This window comes from Rutidosis leptorrhynchoides, chromosome 10 (genome assembly GCF_046630445.1).
Source record: "Rutidosis leptorrhynchoides isolate AG116_Rl617_1_P2 chromosome 10, CSIRO_AGI_Rlap_v1, whole genome shotgun sequence".
Classification (NCBI taxonomy): domain Eukaryota; kingdom Viridiplantae; phylum Streptophyta; class Magnoliopsida; order Asterales; family Asteraceae; genus Rutidosis; species Rutidosis leptorrhynchoides.
The window spans coordinates 115,645,945-115,673,274 of NC_092342.1; positions in this window are offsets into that span (position 1 = coordinate 115,645,945).

Here is a 27,330-nt window from a genome sequence, read left to right on the forward strand (position 1 = left end):
CCCCTTAGAAAGTAAAGTAAATTTAGGCCCCGCAAAATATAAATAAACAAAATGACTGAGTGCTACCTTGATCGACTGATTCAGACGTCCTGCGACCTAACAACACCGCAGAAATAAAATCGTCCATTGCGACCATATCTTTGTACCCACATCATACCCGTTAAAGAAATTTCCCGAAATTTGATCTAGGTCGTCAGGGTTTACCATAAAAATGTTTTCATGACGAATATGAGTTGCTAAATAGAGTTTTATCATTATTAAGTATTATAGATAAAACAATTCAATTACAAGAAGAGTATAAGTGAAGTTATCACAAAAGAATGAAATGAGTAAATGCAAGTTCGTCTTAACTGGTGACGTAGTCACGGTTGATTTCTGAAATTTAAGGGATTTAGAGGAAATCTTCGAAATCTAAAAGATTTGATTCTTCAGCGAATAAGGAAATTAAGATCTCCATAATTAAATACGGTGATCTGCCTCAACTACTCTGTCTGATATTTCCATTATAAATTAAACTTTTTTCGTTCCATTATTTTCACCATTCCTATGCTTTCTTTCTTAGTTCATACATCCAAAAGATTGTAAAAATGATTAATCTCGTTCTAATCCTTGATATTTTCTAATTATCATTTCTGTCATCCTTCTTTTCAATCTTCCACCAGAAAAATCTGTTTACTTCTACTATTACCTTGGGGTGATACTATTCTTAATTATACCGTGTCTCTATATTGCTATTCGTATTAATATCCACGGTTTGTAACCTCCGTGTTGTTATTGGGCTTTATATTTTCACATATATTTTGGAGCTCTTTGCCTTTTTATTCTCTTCTCGACCTCTAGTAAAGCGAGCAACGGTCCAGAATTTGTAAGTATGAAGTTTTGAATGAACTTAATGTTCTAAACAAGAAAGAACGTAATCGCATGATTTGATTTGTCAAATTACCTGAATCACCGAGAATAGAACTATCAAGAATGTACTTTCTTGATATATTCAGAAGTTAAGCAGAATGAAAGAGTTATGTAACATGGCACATGATGACGTTATGGTCTGTGAATCATCACGTTCCATTAGAAACTCAGCATGACTTACTGTAATATAATCACGTTGATCAAGTGTCATTATATTATACTAACTCATGCTTCAATTTCCAACACTATTTCAAAATTATTCATAATTCAAACTCGAATTTTAAAGAAATTTAGAAACTAAAGTAGTTTCCTTATGATGTAATATAGATAGCACAAAGAGATAAATAATTTCGAACGAGAATATTTATGAAAATATCTTCAGAAATATCGAAGATATTTCTGATGATATTTTGGAATTTCTAAATTCGATGGTTGATGAAGAAAGATTTTCCGCAAGATTTTAACATGACTTCGGAACAAGATATTCTCTAAGGATATTCTCTAAGGATTTCAATGGATCCAGATTTACCTGGTTTCTTTGAATATAGGGTATGGTCCTTGTATTTGTCCTTGGTCTCCTTCGTGGTTAGCTCAATCCGTTTTCCCGTTCCAACTTTTCTGAGCTTTTCCAACATACTATTCTTTATCATCAATCTTCCGACTATTAAGATCGTTTACGATTGTCTACAGTTTTCACTGCTTCATTCAGTCTTTTTCAAAGTTTAATGAATTGATTCGTAGGCTGGGTGCTTTTCAAAATTTCAGAATGGAAGGTCATAATTCCAAGAGATAAAAGTTATACATATAACTGTTGATGTAGATATGCTGTGAGTTTTCAAAGTACTGATTGCTGATTCCTGGTAATTGGTATGGCAGTTCTTGTTAAAAGATGCGGTTGAGTATATGATTGGGTTTTAATGAATAAATATAATGGTTCTTCGGAGAGACTTTAAGTCAATGAGCAATGAAGTTGCTGGTAAGTTTACCGCTAATGTGGTGGAATATAAAAGATTCCTTGGTAACGACGACGATAGGCAAATTTTATATCTCAATGTTATAATAAGGCTAATCCGAATGAAAGTCAAAGTTGATTTGCTGGAGCTGTGACAAAATTGGCTAATTTAGAGTGGGATTGTAAGGTTATTTTCAGAAATAAGAACGCCAAAGGAGCTAGCACAGATACGTGTTAAACGTTTACTCAGGTTTTGAGTGTTTTTAGGTGCATAACTATATGCATCAATCTTTTCTTCCGTAGATGAAGTGCGGTTGGTTCATCCTCCCGATTGAGATCTTTTTCAAGAATCATGAAAGGTTTGAACACAGATTGTAATTGTCAAGATACAAATGAGGTTTAAGGTGAAATCAAGTGGCAAACTTGAAGAAATATTTAGTTTCATATGTTATAATCAATATTTTAATTCATTTTAATTGTCAAATGTTATTAGTCCACAGTCGATAGTCCACAGTTAATAGTCCAATAATTCATATATAGTTTAATATATAATATTCAAATTAATTAATACGTATCGTGACCCTCAACTTGCAATAAAATTTATATTTTCAATATTTATAGGTAGTTTTTAGTAGTAGTTAGCTTAGCTTTTATTTTCCAGAGGATATCCCGGCGAGTCCCTGCGATCCCGGGCAGATTAGTTCGGCTTTTTCAGGTTTTATTCGAAACGCTTTTCTTTTGTATGAAACATGTATTCTTACTCTTTATGTTTAATAATGCGTTCCGATATTGCCATGATAGCTTAATTTATCTGTATGTTGCCATGATAGAAGTTTGGGTTAGCGTAATTATGTTAATATAGTACGATTACTGTTATAATACTGAACTAGGAAGTCTGATAGATTTGTATGCTAGCATCTTAAGGATTGACCAACTTAGGTTGTGATCAGGACTTGTCCACCTATATGAAATTAGCTACTTCACAGGATTAAGACCCCTGGTTATACTGTATCTGAAGATTCTATGAACTCGGTATGGCCGGAGTTCCCGAGAGGCATCTAATGCACTTTTAGGACACGGAACCTAGGAATTGAGACATGAATGACCTAGTATGCCAATTGACTGTTCTGAAGAGACCTCTTAGGAGCTGTTAAGATCTAGTTAGTGCCTCTACTGTATGACCCAAGCCTATTGCATGTTCTTGTCTGATTGTTGCCCTAGGTCATAGTCATATCAACTGTTTAGGTACTTATTAGGTTTCTATCTGCTTTACTATCAGTATATTAACTGTAATGCTGTATAATGTTTGATTTGTTGTGATCTCACTAGTATGATGAAATGGTTGTTAGTTTTTATTTAATGTTTTGCCAACTTAAACCGACGGACTTCTTCTGTTTGTGATCAGTGTTCAATCAACACGGCACGTTGTTATTCAGTTATCTACACTGATAACGAGGGTTAGGATTAGAGCTTAACTCACTAATAAACCTAGTACTCTACTGAGGATAACCTCCGAGGTATTGTAACACTTCAGTTATCCGACCAAGTGACATACTTCTCACTGCTCAAAGAGAACTCCGAGAGTTCAGAGATAAGTAGGTCTGTGTAATTGGCTCATCCAACCAGATCAACATCAATCCAAGCATAGTCTTAACATAAGCATAATTACCTTTCCCTAACCCAATACTGATATCTTGGTCAACATTTCCTTGATCTGCATACTCCAGATATCCTCCCACTTTATTTACTTTTTTCTGCATTTAGGACCTTTAGCTAAAATCAACTACTATCTTTTATCCAGGTAATTTAACTAAAAGACAATTATCCACTTGATCTTCAATTCGTTAATCAGCATAAAATTTGACACTAGGTTAACTTACACCTTCTACACCTTAGAAAGTAAAGTAAATTTAGGCCCCGCAAAATATAAATAAACAAAACGACTGAGTGCTACCTTGATCGACTGATTCAGACGTCCTGTGACCTAACGACACCGCATAAATAAAATCGTCCGTTTTGGCCATATCTTTGTACCCACATCAAGTTTTTCTGGAGCCGCTGCCGGGGATTGAATATTTTGATCGAGAAAGATTTTAAACAGACAAAGTGTTGTTTGGTGGTGTCTAAGAAAGACAATTCTACACGGACTTGGTTATTGGATTTTCCGAACAGTCTCCAATTATATTGGAACCAAAAGGATCCTGCCTCTCCGTAGTCGACCTGGCCACCTCGATACGAGTAATCTGTGAGAAGTCCTATCAGTTAAGATATCCGATCTGGTTAGCAACCGAATTTCAAGAATAATTGTTTTTATTAAATTATCGATCCTTTTAGTAAATTAATATTTTCTAAAAGTTACTTTTAAGTCTTTTTATTAACAGAAAATTAAAAAAAAAGAAATGGAACAACAAGACACCCTTGCTTCTATGCATAAGTCATGCTTAGAGGAAAGAGGAGGACCAATCACCTTAGGAACCGAAGGAATTCCTGAAATCAGTTCACACATGATTAAACTAGTCAGTATGATCTGTAAATTTCAAGGATTACCGACTGACGATCCTAATTTTCATATAAACAAATTTATCAGTCTGGTTGACTCTTTTAAGAAGGAATCAAACGAGAAAAACATTTTAAAACTTCACCTTTTTCAATATTCACTTTCTAAACACGCTTCAGCATGGTTTGACGCACTTAACCCGAATTCAATTCATACATGGGAGGATTTAGCCACTAAATTTCTAAATAAATATTATCCATCCTCCCTACAAACCTGTTTAAGAAATGACATCACTAACTTTTCCCAAAAATAAAATGAGTCATTGTGTCTAGCATGGAATAGAGTAAAGATGATGCTTAAAAGAAGTCCGAATCATTTGTTAAGTCGGGCAGACATAGTCTGTACGCTTTACAATGGTTTGACCAAGGATGATAAGTCTCTCCTAGACATGGCCTCGCAAGGAAATTTCATGTCTCGAACAGCAGATGAAGCATGTGATCTCTTGGACACGATAGCTGCACAACAGGAAGACTGGAATAATGAAGCTGCTGAGAAGGATGATGTCTTCGCTCATACGGTAAAAATGCTGAAAACCAGGTTACAAGATCTCACCCTCACTCTTCAAAGTTTACAAATTCCTAAGAACTCTGATGCTACTAGAACCAATCTAAGGTATCCTTAACCTAGATGGGCACACAAACAGCAAAATAGCTCGGATCATAATATAATTTTTCCATTGCACAAACCTACTCTCCACTCTAAGGAAATTTTAGCTGAATTTATGAAAAAGCAATACATGATAAACCTTCAAGTCATAGAATGCCAGAATAAGTTCGACACTTTAATAAAGACTTTTGAAGAATTAATCACTAATTTTCAGCTTAAGCTTAAACGTTTAACCACTAAAATTGATATAGAGTGTAGTGAGTTTGATGCCCTAGTAATTACTAGAGGAGGAAAAGAAACAACTGTCAATATGCCCATACAAGATTTTTCCGATAAGGAACCTGTGCAAATTGACCCAGTCGTCAATCCACCGGAACCTATCTCTCCTAAGGCCCCAGAAATCATTCCGCGTGCCCGCATACCTTTCCCAGGTAGGCTTAGGAAGAAAAAACAAGAAGCACAATTTGCTAAGTATTGGGATATTATTAAGAATTTGCATTTGAATGTACGTCTAGTAGATGCTTTAGTAGAAATGCCAAACTGCACTAAATTTTTCAAAGAACTGCTTTCAAATAAAGAGAGATTAAGAGAGATAGTTAGCTTGCCCTTAAGTGAAGAATGCTCGTTAGTGTTGATAATGCTAAAAACGAACATATATTTCATAGCATTATTCCTCAAGAAAGACAAGCTTTTAGTTGCAATTGTTCTATTTACAAGTGATATTCGTTTAAATAATAAAAGGTGAAGACAAAAGACAGATTCGACGAATTGAAGACGCAAAAGACCAAAAAGCTCAAAAGAACAAAAGACAATCAAAAAGGTTCCAATTATTGATAAGAAACGTCTCGAAATCACAAGAGTACAAGATTCAAAACGCAAAGTACAAGATATTAAATTGTACGCGAGGACGTTCGAAAATCCGGAACCGGGACTAGAGTCAACTCTTAACGCTCGACGCAACGGACTAAAAATTACAAGTTAACTATGTATATAAATATAATATATTATATAATTAATTATATTAATTATATATATATTATATATATATAATAAAAACCGTCGGCAGCAAGAAACTCCAAGGGTGTGAGCTGTAAATATCTCTCCGCGACTCGCGGAGTTTTAAGGCCATTTTGCCGCGAGTCGCGGAGCCCCAATTTTCAACTCTGGCTATAAAGCCAACCGAATTCTGATCAAATTTGATCATCTTTTTCTCTTCCTCTTCATACGTAAATATATTTATATTTATAATTTATATTTTAATTTTAATTATAATTCTAATAATAAGGGTATGTTAGCGAATGTTGTAAGGGTGTAAGTCGAAATTCTGTCCGTGTAACGCTACGCTATTTTTAATCATTGTAAGTTATGTTCAACCTTTTTACATTAATGTCTCGTAGCTAAGTTATTATTATGCTTATTTAAAACGAAGTAATCATGATGTTGGGCTAATTACTAAAATTGGGTAATTGGGCTTTGTACCATAATTGGGGTTTGGATAAAAGAACGACACTTGTGGAAACTAGACTATGGGCTATTAATGGGCTTTATATTTGTTTAACTAAATGAAAGTTTGTTAATGTTAATATAAAGATTTACAATTGGGCGTCCCTATAAATTACCATATACACTCGATCGGACACGATGGGCGGGGTATTTATATGTACGAATAATCGTTCATTTTACCGGACACGGGAATGGATTAATAGCCACTAGAATAATCAAAACAGGGGTGAAATTACATTCAAGGGTAATTGGTGTAATTGTTAACAAAGTGGTAAAACCTTGGTTTACACGCAGTCGATAACCTGGTGTATTCATTAAACAAAGTATTAAAACCTTGTTACAATTCGAATCCCCAATTAGTTGGAATATTTATCTTCGGGTATAATAATAATTTGACAAGGACACTTGCAATTTATATTTATGACTGATGGACTGTTATGGACAAAAACCAGACGGACATATTAAATAATCCAGGACAAAGGACAATTAACCCATGGGCATAAAACTAAAATCAACACGTCAAACATCATGATTACGGAAGTTTAAATAAGCATAATTCTTTTATTTCATATTTAATTTCCTTTATTTTATATTTAATTGCACTTCTAATTATCGCACTTTTATTTATTGTTATTTAATCGCACTTTTAATTATCGTACTTTTTAATTATCGCAAGTTTATTTTATCGCACTTTTATTATTCGCAATTTCATTATCGTTATTTACTTTACGCTTTAATTTAAGTCTTGTATTTATTTTATATTTTACATTAGGTTTTAACTGCGACTAAAATCTTAAAATCGACAAACCGGTCATTAAACGGTAAAAACCCCCCTTTTATAATAATAATATTACTTATATATATGTTTGTATTTTTATAAAAGTAAACTAATATAGCGTTGAGCTTTGTTTAAAGATTTCCCTGTGGAACGAACCGGACTTACTAAAAACTACACTACTGTACGATTAGGTACACTGCCTATAAGTGTTGTAGCAAGGTTTAAGTATATCCATTCTATAAATAAATAAATATCTTGTGTAAAATTATATCGTATTTAATAGTATTTTCCTAGTAAAATAATAACTATTTTATATACACCTCGTTCGACATCAAGAATTTTTGGCGCCGCTGCCGGGGAAATCACTCTTAAACGCCGGAAGCGCAACGCTAATATAAAAAAAAAAAAAAGATTTTTAGTTACTTTTATTAAAAATTCGCTTTTGTAAAAATACGTTTTAATTATTCGAAAATATAAAAAGAAAAACAAAAATATTAGTATTTTTAAGATTTTGTTAAATATTTAAGTTTTATAAGTTTCTTTATTTCTATTTTAGTTTATAAAAATATAACTTTTGCTTTAATATCTTTTATTTAATTAAAAAACAGAAAACATAAAATAAAAAAAAAAAAAAAATAAAGAAAAACGCGTAAAAAGTAAAACCTGTCAACTGAATTCTGGATCCCCGCGACTCGCGGGGTTTTCTTCTCATTTTGCCGCGACTCGCGGAGGGCTTCTGACATACGGACAAAACCCTAATCAAGCATTGATTACGGGTATTTTTAATTATTATTATTAAAACCTAATTATTATTATTATTATTATTAGTTTTAATTTTACTTTTACTTTTTATTTATATATTTTAGTTAAATTAGTTTTAATAAAATTGTAAAATTAATAGTTTTATAAAATAAATAATATAAAAATAATATTTTTATAAAAATTGTACTTTTTACAACTTTTTGTATATTTTTATATTTTGTACCTTTTTAATCGTTGTAGCGTAAAATTTGTATTTTATAGCTCATATTTAATTTTAAACTTAGTTTTTGCTATAATTATTTTTACTCCTAGATTTTTAGGCTTTGCCGTAGAATTCCTTAAGTGCTTTTTCTTTAGACTAAGATTTAGGTGCTTTAGAATTTTGCGACGCCCTTTTTAAGTTTTAGTTTCTTTTTAAGTTATTTCCATTTGGGATTTAGTTTTTCCTGTAAGCCTTAATATTTTTAGACACCTTTTACTATGTATCAATTATCATTTCAATTAGTAATCTCAATTTGCGATTATAATTTTAAGTTAGTTGTAGTAATAAGGTTAAATTAGTTAAGTATTTTTAAGTTTTTATAAGTTTCTTTTATTTTTCCGTCACCTTTTATTTTTCAACCATTTTTCTTTTTCGACCTTTTGCGACGAACTCTTTTTCTCTCTTATTTCTCGCCATTCTAGTTTTTAGGACTTAGAATTTTTTCTACTTCTTATCTAAATTTCTTAAAATTACGAAAATTTATTTTAAGTGGTTAAATTGATAGACATCAAAATTTTCTGGTTCGTAGTAATAGTTGGATTTGTACGTGGACCGGGTTATTGGAGCCAAACAGTCCTCAATTATATTGAGACCAAACGAATCCTGCCCCTCTGCTGCATCTTTTGGCTATTCGAAACGTGGGCAAAATCAGAAAAGTCTATTGATTGGATAACTTATTATAATTTTTCTTTCTTTTTAAAAACTAATAGGATATTCAGTGAATGCACCGAGCAAGACGTTCATCACCTTTTGTACGTTCACCACCTGTAACTCGATCAAGACATCGTTTAACAAATATAACCGCCGTTGATTTTTCTTTAGAATCGTCATCCAGTCGACCAAGTACTTCAGTTCAAATTTCCGATAATCCATTTTTTGAACCCAACCTCACAATTGAGAATCCAGAAAATATTCAGGAACGGTTCGTAGATCCTGAACCATTAAACTTTCCTCCGGAACCACCAATCATTCAAACAGAGATTGTTGAGGAACGAACTATTAAATCAGAATCATTTAGTGATACCGATTCAACAAATTCAATTATGGAGAATCTGGAACCTTTAAGTATGGAAGACCGAATGAGAGCTAAACGCACTGGCCAAGGTCACGCAATTACTCATCCAGACATTAATGCGCCAGATTATGAAATCAAAGGACAAATTCTACACATGGTGACTAATCAATGCCAATTTAGTGGTGCGCCGAAGGAAGATCCAAATGAACATCTACGTACCTTTAATAGAATCTGCACACTATTTAAAATACGAGAAGTGGAGGATGAACAGATATATCTCATGTTATTTCCCTGGACTTTAAAGGGAGAAGCCAAAGATTGGTTGGAATCGTTACCTGAAGGGGCGATCGATACATGGGACGTTTTAATTGATAAATTTCTTAAACAATTCTTTCCTGCATCTAAAGCCGTAAGACTTCAAGCAGAAATTGTTACGTTCACACAGAAGCCAAATGAAACTCTATATGAGGCGTGGACAAGATATGGAAAGTTGTTAAGAGGATGTCCGCAACATGGTTTAGACACCTATCAAATAGTACAAATATTCTACCGAGGATGCGACATCACTACAAGAAAAGACATAGATATAGCAGCTGGTGGTTCTATTATGAAGAAAACCGAAACTGATGCTTACAAAATTATTGATAACACTGCTTCCCACTCACATGAGTGGCACCAAGAAAAAGACATCATTAGATCATCTAAAGCAGCTAGAGCCGATTCTAGCCATGACTTAGAATCCATTTCCGCAAAGATAGATGCTTTCGAGAGACGAATGGAAAAGATGACTAAAGATATTCATGCAATACGAATTAGTTGTGAGCAGTGTGGAGGACCACATTTGACAAAAGATTGTCTAAGTATTGAATTAACAATGGAACAAAGAGAGAATATTTCATACATAAACCAAAGGCCTGGAAATAATTATCAGAATAATTATCAACCGCCAAGACCAATTTACAATCAAAACCAGAATTATAACCGAAATATTCCATACAACAACCAACAAGGTCCTAGCAATCAACAAGTATCCAATAATACTTACAATCAGCAAAGACCGAATTTTCAAAACAAACCACCACAACAAACCGATGATAAAAAGCCGAATTTAGAAGATATGATGACAAAGCTAGTTGAAACTCAAACGCAGTTTTTCACATCTCAAAAACAAACCAATGAACAAAATGCTCAAGCATTTAGAAATCAACAAGCTTCTATTCAAAATCTGGAACAAGAAGTAAGTAACCTAGCAAGGTTAATAGGTGAAAGAAAACCGGGAAGTTTACCTAGTGATACAAATGCTAACCCCCGGAATGAAACAGCTAAAGCTATTACCACAAGAAGTGGTACAACACTTAAACCACCTGAAATACCTGTAACTTCTGATGAAACTATTCCTACTCCACAAGAACCACAACCTGATCAAGATAAGGAAAAAGAACCGGTAGTTGAAAAGGTTAATGAAGATAACACAGTTAAGGATAAACCTTATGTTAAACCATACCAACCACCACTTCCTTACCCGAGTAAAATGAAGAAAGAGAAACTTGAAGCCGAGCAATCCAAATTCCTGGATATGTTTAAACAGATAAATGTAAATCTTCCTTTCATTGATGTGATTTCAGGAATGCCAAGGTATGCTAAATTCTTGAAAGATCTAATCACGAATAGAAAGAAAATGGAAGAACTCTCGGCTGTAACTATGAATGCTAATTGTTCAGCAGTGCTGTTGAATAAGATACCAGAAAAACTATCTGATCCAGGAAGTTTCACAATTCCATGTTTTCTGGGTAGTCTTAGTTCAATAGAAGCATTGGCAGACTTAGGTGCTAGTATAAATCTAATGCCGTATTCACTATACGCTAAACTAGACCTTGGAGAATTGAAACCAACCAGAATAAGCATACAACTAGCCGATAGATCAATAAAATATCCTAGAGGGATAATGGAGAACATGCTAGTTAAAGTTGGTACTTTAGTATTTCCAGTAGATTTTGTTGTTTTGGACATGGAAGAAGATTCTCAAGTTCCTCTCATATTAGGAAGACCATTCTTAAACACGGCTAAAGCAATGATAGACGTGTTCGGTAAGAAACTGACCCTAAGTATAGAGGATGAGAGTGTTACCTTTTCAGTTGATAGAGCAATGCAACAACCACAATCTGCAGATGATACATGTTATTATATTAAAACTATAGATGCACATGCAGAATTATTAGAAGAATTTCCAGAATTACAAGGAACAGGAGAATGTTCTTTAGGAGAAAGTAATGAACCAATTGATGAAGCTGAAATGTTAGCTACACTTATAGCTAATGGATATGAACCAACAACAGAAGAAATTCAAATGCTAAAAGAAGAAGACAGATATCGATATAAATCATCGATAGAAGAACCTCCGAAATTAGAGTTAAAGCCACTTCCAAACCATTTGGAATACGCTTATTTACATGGTGAATCTGAATTACCTGTAATAATATCGTCTTCTCTTACTGAAAATGAGAAATCACAACTCATTTCTGTGTTGAAAGCTCATAAACCAGCCATTGCATGGAAGATTCATGATATTAAAGGAATAAGTCCTTCGTATTGCACACATAAAATCCTTATGGAAGAAGGTCATAAAACGTATGTGCAACGCCAACGAAGACTAAATCCTAATATGCAAGATGTAGTTAAGAAAGAGATTATTAAACTGCTAGATGCAGGTTTGATATATCCAATTTCTGATAGTCCATGGGTAAGCCCAGTTCAATGCGTACCTAAGAAGGGTGGCATGACTGTCATTACAAATGAGAAAAATGAGCTTATTCCTACTAGGACTGTAACAGGATGGCGTGTATGTATTGATTATAGAAAATTAAATGACGCCACCAGAAAAGATCACTTTCCCTTACCTTTCATAGATCAAATGTTGGAAAGATTAGCCGAAAATAGTTACTATTGTTTTCTAGATGGATTTTCCGGATATTTTCAAATTCCAATAGCACCCGAAGATCAAGAGAAAACCACATTCACGTGCCCTTATGGTACTTTTGCTTACAAACGCATGCCATTTGGACTTTGTAACGCCCCTGCAACCTTTCAAAGGTGTATGATGGCGATTTTTCATGACATGATAGAAGAATGCATGGAAGTATTCATGGATGACTTTTCAGTCTTCGGTGATACATTTAAATCATGTCTAGTTAATCTGGAACGAATGCTAATTAGATGCGAAAAATCAAATCTAGTACTTAATTGGGAGAAATGCCATTTCATGGTTAAAGAAGGCATCGTTCTTGGACATAAAATTTCAAAAGAAGGAATTGAAGTGGATAGAGCTAAAGTAGATGTAATTGCTAAACTTCCACATCCCACCAATGTTAGAGGAGTTAGGAGTTTTCTAGGGCATGCCGGTTTTTACCGACGTTTCATAAAAGATTTTTCTAAAATTGCCACTCCTATGAATAAACTCCTAGAAAAGGATGCGCCATTCATCTTTTCAGATGAGTGTATCAAATCTTTTAATATTCTTAAAGAAAAACTCACTAATGCACCGATCATGATAACACCAAATTGGAATCTACCATTTGAACTAATGTGCGATGCAAGTGATTTTGCAATGGGAGCCGTTTTAGGACAAAGGATTGAAAAACGATTTTAACCTATATATTATGCTAGTAAGACGTTACAAGGAGCACAAACAAACTATACAACTACTGAAAAAGAACTCCTTGCTATTGTCTTTGCTTTTGACAAATTTCGATCATATCTCGTTCTAGCAAAAACGGTGGTCTATACCGACCATTCTGCTCTTAGATACCTATTTTCAAAACAAGATGCTAAACCAAGATTAATCCGTTGGATCTTACTCTTACAAGAGTTTGATATTGAAATCCGAGATAAAAAAGGAGCAGAAAATCTCGCCGCTGATCATCTTTCTCGTCTTGAAAATCCCGAATTAGAAGTTCTAAATGAATCGGCCATACAAGACAACTTTCCTGATGAATATCTATTGAAGATAGATTATAAAGAAATCCCATGGTTTGCAGACTATGCAAACTACTTAGTTTGTGGATTCCTTGAAAAAGGATTATCGTACCAAAGACGAAAGAAATTCTTCAGTGATATAAAACACTATTTCTGGGAAGATCCACATCTGTTTAAAAGTTGTCCCGATGGAATAATACGCCGATGTGTATTTGGAGATGAAGCTAGTAAAATATTAAACCATTGTCACACAGGACCAACAGGAGGGCATTATGGGCCTCAACTAACAGCAAGAAAAGTTTATGAAGCTGGATTCTATTGGCCTACAATTTACAAAGACGCACACCTTCTTTGCAAATCCTGTGATGCATGTCAAAGGGCCGGAAAAATAAGTCAACGTGATGAAATGCCACAAAATGTCATCCAAGTATGTGAAGTATTTGACATTTGGGGTATTGACTTTATGGGTCCATTTCCAAAATCTCATAATAATCTATATATACTCGTAGCCATTGATTATGTATCTAAATGGGCGGAAGCACAAGCTCTCCCAACTAACGATGCACGAGTTGTAGTCAACTTTTTAAAACGTCTTTTTGCAAGGTTTAGAACACCGAAGGCTTTAATAAGTGATCGGGGTACTCATTTCTGTAATAATCAACTTGAGAAAGTTCTTAAAAGATATGGAGTAACTCATAAAATCTCCACCGCATATCATCCACAAACAAGTGGACAAGTTGAAAATACCAACCGAGCTTTAAAACGTATTCTAGAGAAAACCGTAGGATCAAATCCGAAGGAATGGTCCATTAAATTGGAGGATGCACTCTGGGCTTTTAGAACAGCCTACAAAACTCCAATTGGAACCACACCTTTTAGACTTGTGTATGGAAAAGCATGTCATCTTCCAGTAGAAATTGAACACAAAGCATTTTGGGCTTTGAAGACATGTAATCTTGATTTACATGAAGCTGGACGTCTACGATTAAGTCAACTAAACGAATTAGAAGAATTAAGACATGAAGCATACGAAAATTCGTTAATCTATAAAGAAAGAACGAAGAAATGGCATGATAAAAGAATCAGAAGTTCAAAAGAATTTAAAGAAGGAGACAGAGTTCTTCTTTTCAATTCACGATTCAAGCTATTTCCTGGAAAATTGAAATCAAGATGGTCTGGACCATTCATAGTCAAAAGAGTTTTCCCATACGGAACGATAGAATTAATAAATTCAAATGGGATTGAATTTAAAGTTAATGGTCACAGAGTTAAACATTACATACAGGGTCCGATGGAAGTCGACAACGAAGTTAATCACAATTTCGACACGACAGCTAACTAAGTGTGGGGAGAATCAAGTCTTTAAAGGATAATATGCATTTCTGTTAGAGTTAGATTGTCTGTTTTCGTGTAGTTCTCGAAAATGGAACACGTATGGTCTTTCCCTAGCAGACCCTAAAGAACTAGTCTTCTCCCCCCATTCTGAATTTTTATTTTTTTTAGGTTTTTACGTAATGAAGACTGCCTGTGAATTAAACCATGGTCTAATGCTACACGCTTTGATCACTAAAAGAAATAATGACATACTCCCGAGTGAAATAGTATCAGTAATCAGAGAAAGAATGGACGGAGTTAGAAAAGGGTCCAGATGCGAAGATAATAAGTTACAATTTGGTAAAGGAAAATCAAAATCCGCAGCAAAAAGAAGAGCACGACACCTAGAACGATGTCACAAATGCGGAAAATGGTCACATGGAGGTAAATGTTCAAATAATCAAACCTATTCAAATACCGAATTTGTTACTTTATGCAGAGACGGGCCGTTCATATGTTTAGAAGAAAAGACAATGAATGCTCGAGGTTACGCCTATGCAGCCATGGAAAACCAATTAAACCGACTATCTTATGAATATAATAGATCATATAACTAAGAAATCTATTTCACAGGTATGTCTGTACAGTTTTTATTTTTATTTTTATTTTTAACCTTTTGATAATAAACGCTAATTTGTTCGCTAAAAAGTATTAAATTGGTATTAAATAAAATTAGGTTTGGCGACCGAAATTATTGATATCGTTCAAAAATTTATTACATCACTGCGAAATTTAACGTTTATTCTTAAGGTATAAATATCTTTAATCAATCAAACCAAAATATTTCAAAAATTCGTCATGAGTTAAATTAGGTCTTGGAACCGAAATTACTTTACCGAAAAGAGGGGCGCATATTTTTGATAATATTTGATTGATTAAAGTGGGATAAAAAGACAAAAAGATTTTTAATTTTATTTTTACCATGTTTTTAATCTTAATATTTAAATCTTAAATTAATATTGTAAATTTTGTAAAAACAATATATTTAAAATTGTAAATATTTGAAAAATTAATATAAGTTTGGTATGAATTTATAATATGAATTTTTAAATTAAGTTTGGTGTGAATTTTTAATTTTTAAAATATGAATTTTAATTTTATGCATTTCAAATTTTAAGTTTGGTGTGAATTTTTAATTTTTAATTTTGAATTTTATATTTAAGTTGTGTGAATTTAAAAACAAAAATTTACTTTATCTCATTAAGTTAAAAATATGATTTTTAAAATTCGTCGTAAGTTGAAGACTAGGTCTTTGAACCGAAATTGCTTTACCCGAGGGAGGGACGAGAACTTTTATTATCATTATTTTTAATCTTACTGAATTAGAGTATGCCAAAAACATTGAAAAAACCCAAAAATCTTAGCTTTTAAAACAATCGCTACAAAAAGACAAATTTTAAAATTTTGTCGAGGGACGGACTAGGACATCGATCCGAAACGACCTCGTCCTAAATAACAAGGGAAACAAAATTTTAAAATTAAATACTTAATTGATTTATAAGTTAAAGATTATAAAAAAAAAAAAAAAAAAAAAAAAAAAAAAAAAAAAAACCAAACTCCGCGACTCGCGGAGTTTGGAGGGTAAATCTCCGCGAGTCGCGGAGAGACCGGGTTACAGAAAAAAAAATAAGAGCTGCACACGAACTGATCAGCTCCCACACACAAACACACTGCATAAACACCCGAAAAATACTGCGAAAACCCACGAAAATCACCCCCAAAAATCTCAATTTTTAACCGTTAATCACCAAATTTTTTGCTAAAATCATGTTGAGAAGGATGATATCTAAGAACTACTCAAGAAAAACGGTAAATTTCTACACCTAAACACCATTTAATTCGAATTTTAGTGTTCTTGAGCTATTTTTCCCCAATTTGATTTTGATGCTTTTTAGTGTAATTAGACTTAAATTGTTTATGTATTATGCTTGTATAACCTAGATTGATGCTGTTTAACATGATTAGAAGCCTTAAACTTCAAATTTTGAATAATCTAGGGTTTGTGTTCTTGAGCAATTTGGGGCTTTTTGATATAAACAGATTATGGCCGATTTTTGTCATGAATTGTTGCTAAATTGAGTAGTGTAACATGTCTAGGTAGTTAAATGATCCAAACTTTGAGCCTAAACATGATTTTGAGAATTAAAGTGGACTTTTTCAAGTCCAAAATTCATGAACTTGATTTTTGAAAGATAATGCCAATTGAGACTTGTTTATTTGCTAGTAATGATTATTTTGACATGTTATTTGAGTTGAATGCTTATGAACTTGGCGAAAATTTTCGTATATGCTTATTTGAAAAAGTGTAGATTTGATAAAAATGTGAAAATGAGCTTAAGTTTGATATAAATTGATAATGTCATTGTAATTATTTTGATTGATGATTTTGCTGACACTAATGCATATTTGGATGCACAAAATTTGTGTTTGATGTGTTTTGCAGAATGAAAGGGGTGAATCTTCATCCCAAGCCCGCCATGCTCCTGCTGAGAACTTGGAACAACAGGAGGTAGATAACTACTACAAGCAGGATGTACCTCATCCAGTCATGACCTTTTCAGATATGCACTTGGAACAGTTGCACCCGAACCTGAGATTTGACAGACTTTGGATAGATTATCCAAAATATCAACGGGGTTTGCATACTCTTCATTCCAAGGTTGTTGAGGTACCAAGGGTCATAGAATGGGGACCCTTGGAAGCTGTAGAATTGGCCGGGCCAATTAGGGAATTACTTGTACAGAGGTATGGTAATTCTTCTTTTAATGACTGGATATGTTTATTCACCATACGCAGACCTGTATATAAAGTATGGTGTGAAGAGTTGTTATGTAGTATAGAGTTGAATGATCGGGTAGCTAGTTTAACCGATCGTTCTTTTATTAGATTTTTGTTAGGCGGTTCGATGCGCCACATGTCTTTACTAGACATGGCTCAGGCTTTACGTATATATACGCCTGAGGAGTTAGCGTCTGCCGATTGTAGAGGATTGATACTAAACGGTAGGAAAATAGATGAAAATTTTGATACACACGGTGTGTGGAGTCAAATGACAAGCCATCACCGTTTCAAAGGGGGAAACTACTCTTATTTGGATATAGATAGAGCCGAATTAAGAGTAATACATAGGTTTTTAGCTAATTCGATTACACAAAGGGGTAAAAACAAAGAAAAGGTAAATGAACAAGATTTGTTTTACCATATGTGTATTCGAGACCCACACAGCGCTGTAAGTATACCATATTGTGTGGGTTATTATTTATCAGCTATGGTTCGGGGGATGCGTCCACATAGCATAATAGGAGGTGGTATTTTTATTACTTTGATTGGTGAATATCTCGGTGTGGATATAAGTCGGGGGGGATTATTAGTAGAAGAGCCGGAACCCCGCGACACTATAGGTTTAAATGTATACCATGGTGCGAAAGTTTTAAAGCGGCGAAATAACGCCACAGTACGATACAATGGTAGACATCCACAGGTAGAGAGAAACCAGGAACAAGGTAATGTAGGAGGGGGGAATGAGATGCAAGAAATGCATAGGTTTATAGCTTCTCAGGAATACGAAAATGCTAGACAGAGAGCATTTGAAGATTGGCAAGTTCATCAGAACCAGATCATAGCGCATTGCCAACATATAGGTAGAAACTATATTCCTACACCGAAACTCGTCTTCCCTCCTTGGTCGATAGAGATGCAGCCACCATATCCTACGTATGATCCTGCCGAAGCATTCTATAGCACGTATGGGTATGCCTGGAACCCCTATTGGTACCAATATCATCCTTAGTTTACTTATTATTTTTTATTATTTTGTAATTTGTAATTATTGATACATTTAATATTTTTGTTAATATTGTAATCATTTTTATAATTATCTAACTTTTATTCTTAGATTTTAATAATTTTTGAATGTGGGGTAATATACCAAACTTCAAAAATATGTATATATGTTTGCAGTTTATCTTATGTACAAAACAGGGTAAAACAACGCATTTTCAAAGACTGGCATTAAGTTCAGCAAAAGCAAGTAATTTTGACGACAATGATGCAAAATGTATGTGAAATAACAACAAGACGGAATGAACAAATGACGTGCACCATTTATCATTCAGCAAACAAACGCCAATATATTTGGAAACTTTGGTAAAAATTTAATCATTTTCACACTAATCACCCTCAATAATTTAAATTGTTACTGATTTCTTGCAAATGAGGGCATTGCAAGATCTTAAGTGTGGGAAGGGGTTAAATTCTTTCGGATTTTAAAATTTTTATATTAAACACTTGGTTACTATTAAAAATACTAGTAAAGCAGTAGTTGTATTAGAATCTAGTGCTCTCTGATAAAAAAAGAACAGCCCTAGTCTTATATACTGACTACCCAATTCTAGTAAAATTTTTCAAAATTTTCAATTAAATGAATTAAAATCATGTTTATACATATTTATGAACGATAAAACTAGGTTTTAACACCGAAATTATTGTTACCTCGGAAAGGACATAAATTGAGAAACAAACTAAAATGTTAAAATTCATTTAAAATGGAATAGAGGACGATAAAAAGAAAAATAAAAAGCCAAGTGTGGGAAAATTTACCAAATTATTTTAAACATATGTCACATATATCTGTAACAAATAACTGAAAATACTTTTGCTTTGGACTAAACTAAACTGTTTTACCCAATGAAAGAAAAGAAGAGATGGATCTACACGATGAATCAATTCCATCATTAAAAGGAAGTAAAGTCTTCCGAAAAAGAAACGCGCTTCTTGATTTAGGTCATGAAGTTGTCGTCCAGACCAGCTGTAGGTTGACGAAAAATCTAGAAAAGTCATCACTAAAATCAGCAGGAAATCCACGGACCTCAGCATTAAACAGGGTCGCCAAGTGGTCAGATTTATCCTAACCATGAGAAGGATTTATCTCGTACAATGGGGAGGCACCGTGCAAATTAGCTGGATAAGACTAATGAATCAGATCCCCAGAAAGGATAATCTCCTTAAAGATCAAAAATCAGCTTTTAAGCCTGATATTACTCAATCCATGAGATTGACCTTAAAGATTGAGAATTACAAACTCATGGAATTCAATGATATCTAAACTCGAGCTTAAACGAGAAAATATTTTGATCAAAATTATAAACCGATTTGTTTTCTGAAAACCCTATTTTCAATGCGTTCATTGCCATTGAACGTAAAATCCTAGGAATTCACCTGGAATTCATTAGGTCACCTGAACTAAATCGGGTGTCAACCGTAAGAACGGTGGTTGCATAGCATGGTCAAAGACAGGACCTTGTGCCAGACCGAAAAATTATAAGGGTGAGCTTTACTATTGCTCCTACCAAGGATAGTAATTGCGTCCGACACGTTATAGACCATAATCAAAAGCATGTCACGGGACATTGCCTTAACAGTTGCTTGTTCAACGCTTTCCTTTACAACCGGACGGTAGTTTGCCGAAAGGTAATATACGGAACAAGTAAACTGGACGTGTTGCTTTCCAAATACAAGGTTAGCAAGTGGGTGACACAAAACCGCAAGTTTTGAGCTAAAATTTTCAAATCTGAAACCCACCAAACCCACAAATATTTTGCAAACACCGGTAAAGGGTTATTCCGGAAAACTTATCTAGGGTAAAAACTAGATTTAATTTTCAAAAGATCAAATGTTTTCATAAAGATCCAATTTCCTTAATGGATCTAAATTTTTATAGTCATGTGGGACTGTAAACCATATCGTTACTACCATTGTTTATACCGCCGTATAGAAATCACTGATGTACAAAGTGTGAAGAATAAAGAAGTGATTCTAGTATTTCAAGACAATATTGCTTGAGGACAAGCAACGCTCAAGTGTGGGAATATTTGATAATGCTAAAAACGAACATATATTTCATAGCATTATTCCTCAAGAAAGACAAGCTTTTAGTTGCAATTGTTCTATTTACAAGTGATATTCGTTTAAATAATAAAAGGTGAAGACAAAAGACAGATTCGACGAATTGAAGACGCAAAAGATCAAAAAGCTCAAAAGAACAAAAGACAATCAAAAAGGTTCCAATTATTGATAAGAAACGTCTCGAAATCACAAGAGTACAAGATTCAAAACGCAAAGTACAAGATATTAAATTGTACGCGAGGACGTTCGAAAATCCGGAACCGGGACTAGAGTCAACTCTTAACGCTCGACGCAACGGACTAAAAATTACAAGTTAACTATGTATATAAATATAATATATTATATAATTAATTATATTAATTATATATATATTATATATATATAATAAAAACCGTCGGCAGCAAGAAACTCCAAGGGTGTGAGCTGTAAATATCTCTCCGCGACTCGCGGAGTTTTAAGGCCATTTTGCCGCGAGTCGCGGAGCCCCAATTTTCAACTCTGGCTATAAAGCCAACCGAATTCTGATCAAATTTGATCATCTTTTTCTCTTCCTCTTCATACGTAAATATATTTATATTTATAATTTATATTTTAATTTTAATTATAATTCTAATAATAAGGGTATGTTAGCGAATGTTGTAAGGGTGTAAGTCGAAATTCTGTCCGTGTAACGCTACGCTATTTTTAATCATTGTAAGTTATGTTCAACCTTTTTACATTAATGTCTCGTAGCTAAGTTATTATTATGCTTATTTAAAACGAAGTAATCATGATGTTGGGCTAATTACTAAAATTGGGTAATTGGGCTTTGTACCATAATTGGGGTTTGGATAAAAGAACGACACTTGTGGAAACTAGACTATGGGCTATTAATGGGCTTTATATTTGTTTAACTAAATGAAAGTTTGTTAATGTTAATATAAAGATTTACAATTGGGCGTCCCTATAAATTACCATATACACTCGATCGGACACGATGGGCGGGGTATTTATATGTACGAATAATCGTTCATTTTACCGGACACGGGAATGGATTAATAGCCACTAGAATAATCAAAACAGGGGTGAAATTACATTCAAGGGTAATTGGTGTAATTGTTAACAAAGTGGTAAAACCTTGGTTTACACGCAGTCGATAACCTGGTGTATTCATTAAACAAAGTATTAAAACCTTGTTACAATTCGAATCCCCAATTAGTTGGAATATTTATCTTCGGGTATAATAATAATTTGACAAGGACACTTGCAATTTATATTTATGACTGATGGACTGTTATGGACAAAAACCAGACGGACATATTAAATAATCCAGGACAAAGGACAATTAACCCATGGGCATAAAACTAAAATCAACACGTCAAACATCATGATTACGGAAGTTTAAATAAGCATAATTCTTTTATTTCATATTTAATTTCCTTTATTTTATATTTAATTGCACTTCTAATTATCGCACTTTTATTTATTGTTATTTAATCGCACTTTTAATTATCGTACTTTTTAATTATCGCAAGTTTATTTTATCGCACTTTTATTATTCGCAATTTCATTATCGTTATTTACTTTACGCTTTAATTTAAGTCTTGTATTTATTTTATATTTTACATTAGGTTTTAACTGCGACTAAAATCTTAAAATCGACAAACCGGTCATTAAACGGTAAAAACCCCCCTTTTATAATAATAATATTACTTATATATATGTTTGTATTTTTATAAAAGTAAACTAATATAGCGTTGAGCTTTGTTTAAAGATTTCCCTGTGGAACGAACCGGACTTACTAAAAACTACACTACTGTACGATTAGGTACACTGCCTATAAGTGTTGTAGCAAGGTTTAAGTATATCCATTCTATAAATAAATAAATATCTTGTGTAAAATTATATCGTATTTAATAGTATTTTCCTAGTAAAATAATAACTATTTTATATACACCTCGTTCGACATCAAGTGTTACAGCATGGAATTCCCCCTAAGTTAGGAGATACAGGAAGATTTACGGTACCTTGCTACCTGCAAAATGTCCAAATTAGCAATGCGTTAGCAGACTTAGGAGCCAGTGTAAACCTAATGCCCTATTCATTATTCAAGAAGCTAGGATTAAATGACTTAAGGCCAACCAGAATGACTATCCAACTCGCGGACAGATCAGTTAAGATTCCTCGGGGAATAGCTGGAGATGTCCTAGTCAGAGTGGATAAGTTCGCATTTCCCGTTGATTTTGTCATTATGGATATTGAGGAAGGCACGAAGGTCCCACTCATTCTTGGTAGACCATTCCTAAATACTACCAAGGCCGTAATTGACGTTCACGAGAAATCATTGAAGTTAAGGGTTGGAGGAGAAGAAATCACATTCAATGTTGATCGCCTCATGAACCATCCTGCGGAAGAGGATGTGAATCTCTCTGATTCTTTTTAAGAACTCGTCAACGAATACCTGGAAGAGACTATGGCTATTTGTAGTCAAGATCAAATTTCTAAGGATCTGTTCTTTACACCTCCTGAAGGAAATCTCGACAACCATTCAGCCATAGACCTTAGTCATCCCATATCTCCCCTCTCTGAAAGTAACCTTCTTGGCCATACTATTTAAATAGCACTGCTAGGACAAGGCATTCCTTTACTAAGGAGAAGACCGAATGAAGAGACAGATTTCATTCCGGTACATCAGGAACCCCAGTCAAGGGAAGACTGTGAGGAATTTTCCGAACCTACATTCGAAACTAAAGAAGACGTTTCTGAAGAGGAAGCATTAAGGAGGACAATTTCCAGAAATGAAGAACAGATAGCAACAGTGACCGCTACTGAAGATTCAGAATTCCAGGAGAGGTACGACTCGTTAGACTGTAAGGATATAGGTAGAATGAAGCCATCTATCGAGGAGCCTCCAGAATTGGAATTGAAGAAGTTACCCGACAATCTGGAGTATGCATTCTTAGAAGGAGAATTGCAACTCCCTGTGATCATATCAAAAGACCTCACGCCACAAGAGAAGGCGAAATTGATTCAAGTGCTGAAATCACATAAGAAGGCAATTGCTTGGAAGATCTCCAACATCAAAGGGATCAACCCCAATGAAACAACACAACCCGTACTCCGTACGATAAAATTTTTTATTTTATTTAAAATATAATACACATTTACGCGCCAATTAAATATGTAACCCATTCCACATGATTCGTCAAAACATATTACGAGTTTAATGTTTACAAAGAGGCACAAAGGCCATTAATGAATGTGATACAAGTTTGACCAACAACAAATGATAGTTTATAATCCAAACGACACTCGAGCATGGTTTGGGGCTAAACTACCCAAAACATTCGGCCACTTCAAAAGCTATCCCAAAAGCATCCCCTGTCAACACAAACGGGAGACAACTAATCCAACCGTATGCCCTTACCTTTGTCCAAGCCGGAACCTATAAAGTGGTAAACAACGAGAGGGTAAGCAATGCTTAGTGAGTGCAACAATTATACATACATATATATAACCTATCCATTTGCAATCACAATACCAAATACCTCATATGAACTTGTAACTCAAATAACTTGTCAACATAAACGTAACCCCAACAAGTCGTACATTATCACGCCACTTCATTAGCATATACTCAACTCATCATATATATATAATATGCTAAACAAATCAACAATCTCAATATGGTTAACCAATAACGCTATGGTGCTATCGGCTCGTGGTTCACACCATACGCTCGAGTCATACTCTTTTATAGTGCTACCGGCTCGTGGTTCACAATCGATGCTACCGGCTCGTGGTTCACATCTTATTTTATAGTGCTACCGGCTCTTGGTTTACACTCGATGCTACCGGCTCGTGGTTCACATCTTATCACACACATGTTATGGCACTACCGGCTCGATGGTTCATACCATAACACCCACAAATAAATACGTCATATACACATACGTATAATTACTCCACTCACCTTATCACAAGGATGATGATTTAGCACTTTCGAGCTTCAACGCAATGTACCTAAATCATTAAGTGCACATTCAATTTCACAACTAGTGGGATTAACCACAATACTCCACTTGAGCATTTAATGACCCAATTTGCATTAAATGACTCAACTACCCACAACCGCCCATAAATGGCCAAGACTCGACTTTAATCACTAATACTAGTGAATTAAAGTCTATTAACTTCAATTAACACAAAGCTTAGGGTAATCCATACCCATTTCATCTAATTGGGTCAACTAGTACCTTTTGACCCATTTTATATTTCTTAGATTCACAATCAAGTCAAACTTACCCATTTACACTTCTTTCATAAATCTTAAAGTGCATTAGTGATTAAAAACACCAATTGACACTTACAACCTCAAATCACAAGGCCAAAACCCTAAATTGTGGCTATTAGGGTTTCATTACAACAACATAACACAAACTCGCCCATTTTACTCTCAAATGGGTCATACAAATCTCTAGTAACCCAAACCCTAACCATTACCCAATCAAAACTTAAAACATAAAGTTAGAACTTACCAAGACTATCTTCTTGTAGCTAGTAACAAGGAGAAAAACTTTAAATCTCGCTCCTAGGTTTGATTCACAAATCTCCAACTCCAAATCTCAAGATTAAACTAAGTAGGTTTTGTGTTTTGGGAGAGAAATAGGAAAGAAAAAGGAAATAGAAATGAAATAAATGGATGTGTGGTGGAGAGTTAATGCCCGCATCAGATTTACATGTCAAATTACCATTTTGTCACTTAAAGTCATTTAATTTAAGCTAAAAACGGAATCAGAATCGCAGAATTGCTGCGGCGCGGCGCTAAATGTCGTGGCGCGACGTTACAAAGGAAAAACCACCACTCTTAACTCATGTTCTGATCCAGATTTGCTTTGCTTGTCGCGTCGCGGACCCATTTCTCGCGGCGCGGCAGTGGGCTGATCCTGATCCCTTCGACAAGTTAGCATAAAATGATGGCTCAAACCACTAACACACCTCGTTCACTCTTCTTATGTTCATCTAAGCTTCAACCTTAGGCCTCATACGACTCAACACCAATGCGACACACATACATATATATACATACATATATATATATATATATATATATATATATATATATATATATATATATATATATATATATATATATATACTCATTAACTAACACTAGGCTCATTTACAAACGTGCTAATAATTAAGTTTGTACCTTTAGACGTGCACGGGAAAAACGGGGTGTTACAACTCTCCTCCACTTGAATCGGAGCGCGTCCTCGCGATCCAAGCCGCATGACATGAAGGAAGATAAACCAATACAAACTCTTCGGGCTCCCAAGTAAACTCGGAACCCTTACTACGATGCCATTGAACTTTAAAAGTCCTAACCTCTTTATGTCTCAACCTTTTGACCTTCTCATCAAGTATGGCAATCGGTTCCTCGATATACTCTAACTTATTATTTAGCTCAATCTCGTCTAATGGCACCCAATATGAATCATCCGCAAGACACTTACGGAGATGGGAAACATGAAATGTGTTATGGATCCCCGCAAGCTCTTCGAGTAATTCGAAACGATACGCGACTTCCCCAAAACGAGCTAAAACCTTAAATGGTCCAATAAACCGAGGAGCTAACTTTCTTCATTTCAGGAATCGAATAATACCTTTCCATGGCGAAACCTTAAGCATCACCATGTCACCTTCTTGAAATTCGATCGTTCGTCTACGTCTGTCGGCATACGACTTTTGCCTATCTTGAGCCTTTTTCAAATGCTCTCGAATCACATCAATCTTGCTATTCGTCTCTAAAACCAAATCGGTACTCCCGATTTCCTTTTGTCCCACTTCACCCCAACAAATCGGGGTTCGACACCTAGGCCCATAAAGCATCTCATAAGGTGGCATCCCAATACTAGTATGATAACTATTATTGTACGAGAATTCCACCAAAGCTTAGTGCTCGTCCCAACTACCACCAAAATCGATAATGCACGCACGTAACATATCTTCCAAAGTTTGATTCGTACGTTCGGTTTGACCGTCCGTTTGAGGATGATACGCCGTGCTCAATTTCAATTGTGTACCCATATCCTCATGAAACTTTTCCCAAAATCGAGATGTAAAACGAGTATCTCGATCCGAAACAATCGATATAGGAACGCCATGTCAAGAGATGACTTCCTTGATAAACAACTTAGCCAAAGTCTCCGACGATATCGCTTCCTTAATGGGAAGAAACAAACCACTCTTCGTCAATCGATCTACTATAACCCAAATAGAATCAAATTGGGTTCTCGCCGTTTTAGGTAACTTTGTGATGAAGTCCATGGTAACGTACTCCCATTTCCATTTCGGGATTTCTAACGGTTGTAACTTACCATACGGCTTTTGGTGCTCGGCTTTAACTTGCAAACACGTGACGCATTGCTCAACATACTTCACAACATCACGTTTCATGCCCGGCCACCAATAATCTTTCCTTAAATCAAGATACATTTTCGTCGCACCTGGATGAATGGAATACTTTGACTTATGTGCTTCATCGAGTAGCACTTTCGGTGATCACCCATCTTAGGCACCCACACTCTTCCTTGAAAAGACAACAAACCACGCGAGCCCATAGTAATGAACTTCGATTGTCCCACAATTCGCTCCGCATGTTTGTTGTGAACGTAAGCCTCTATTTGAATCACACCGAGTTTTTCAAGAAAATCGTTAGTAATAATTATAAGTAACAATCCCAATCGTAACACCG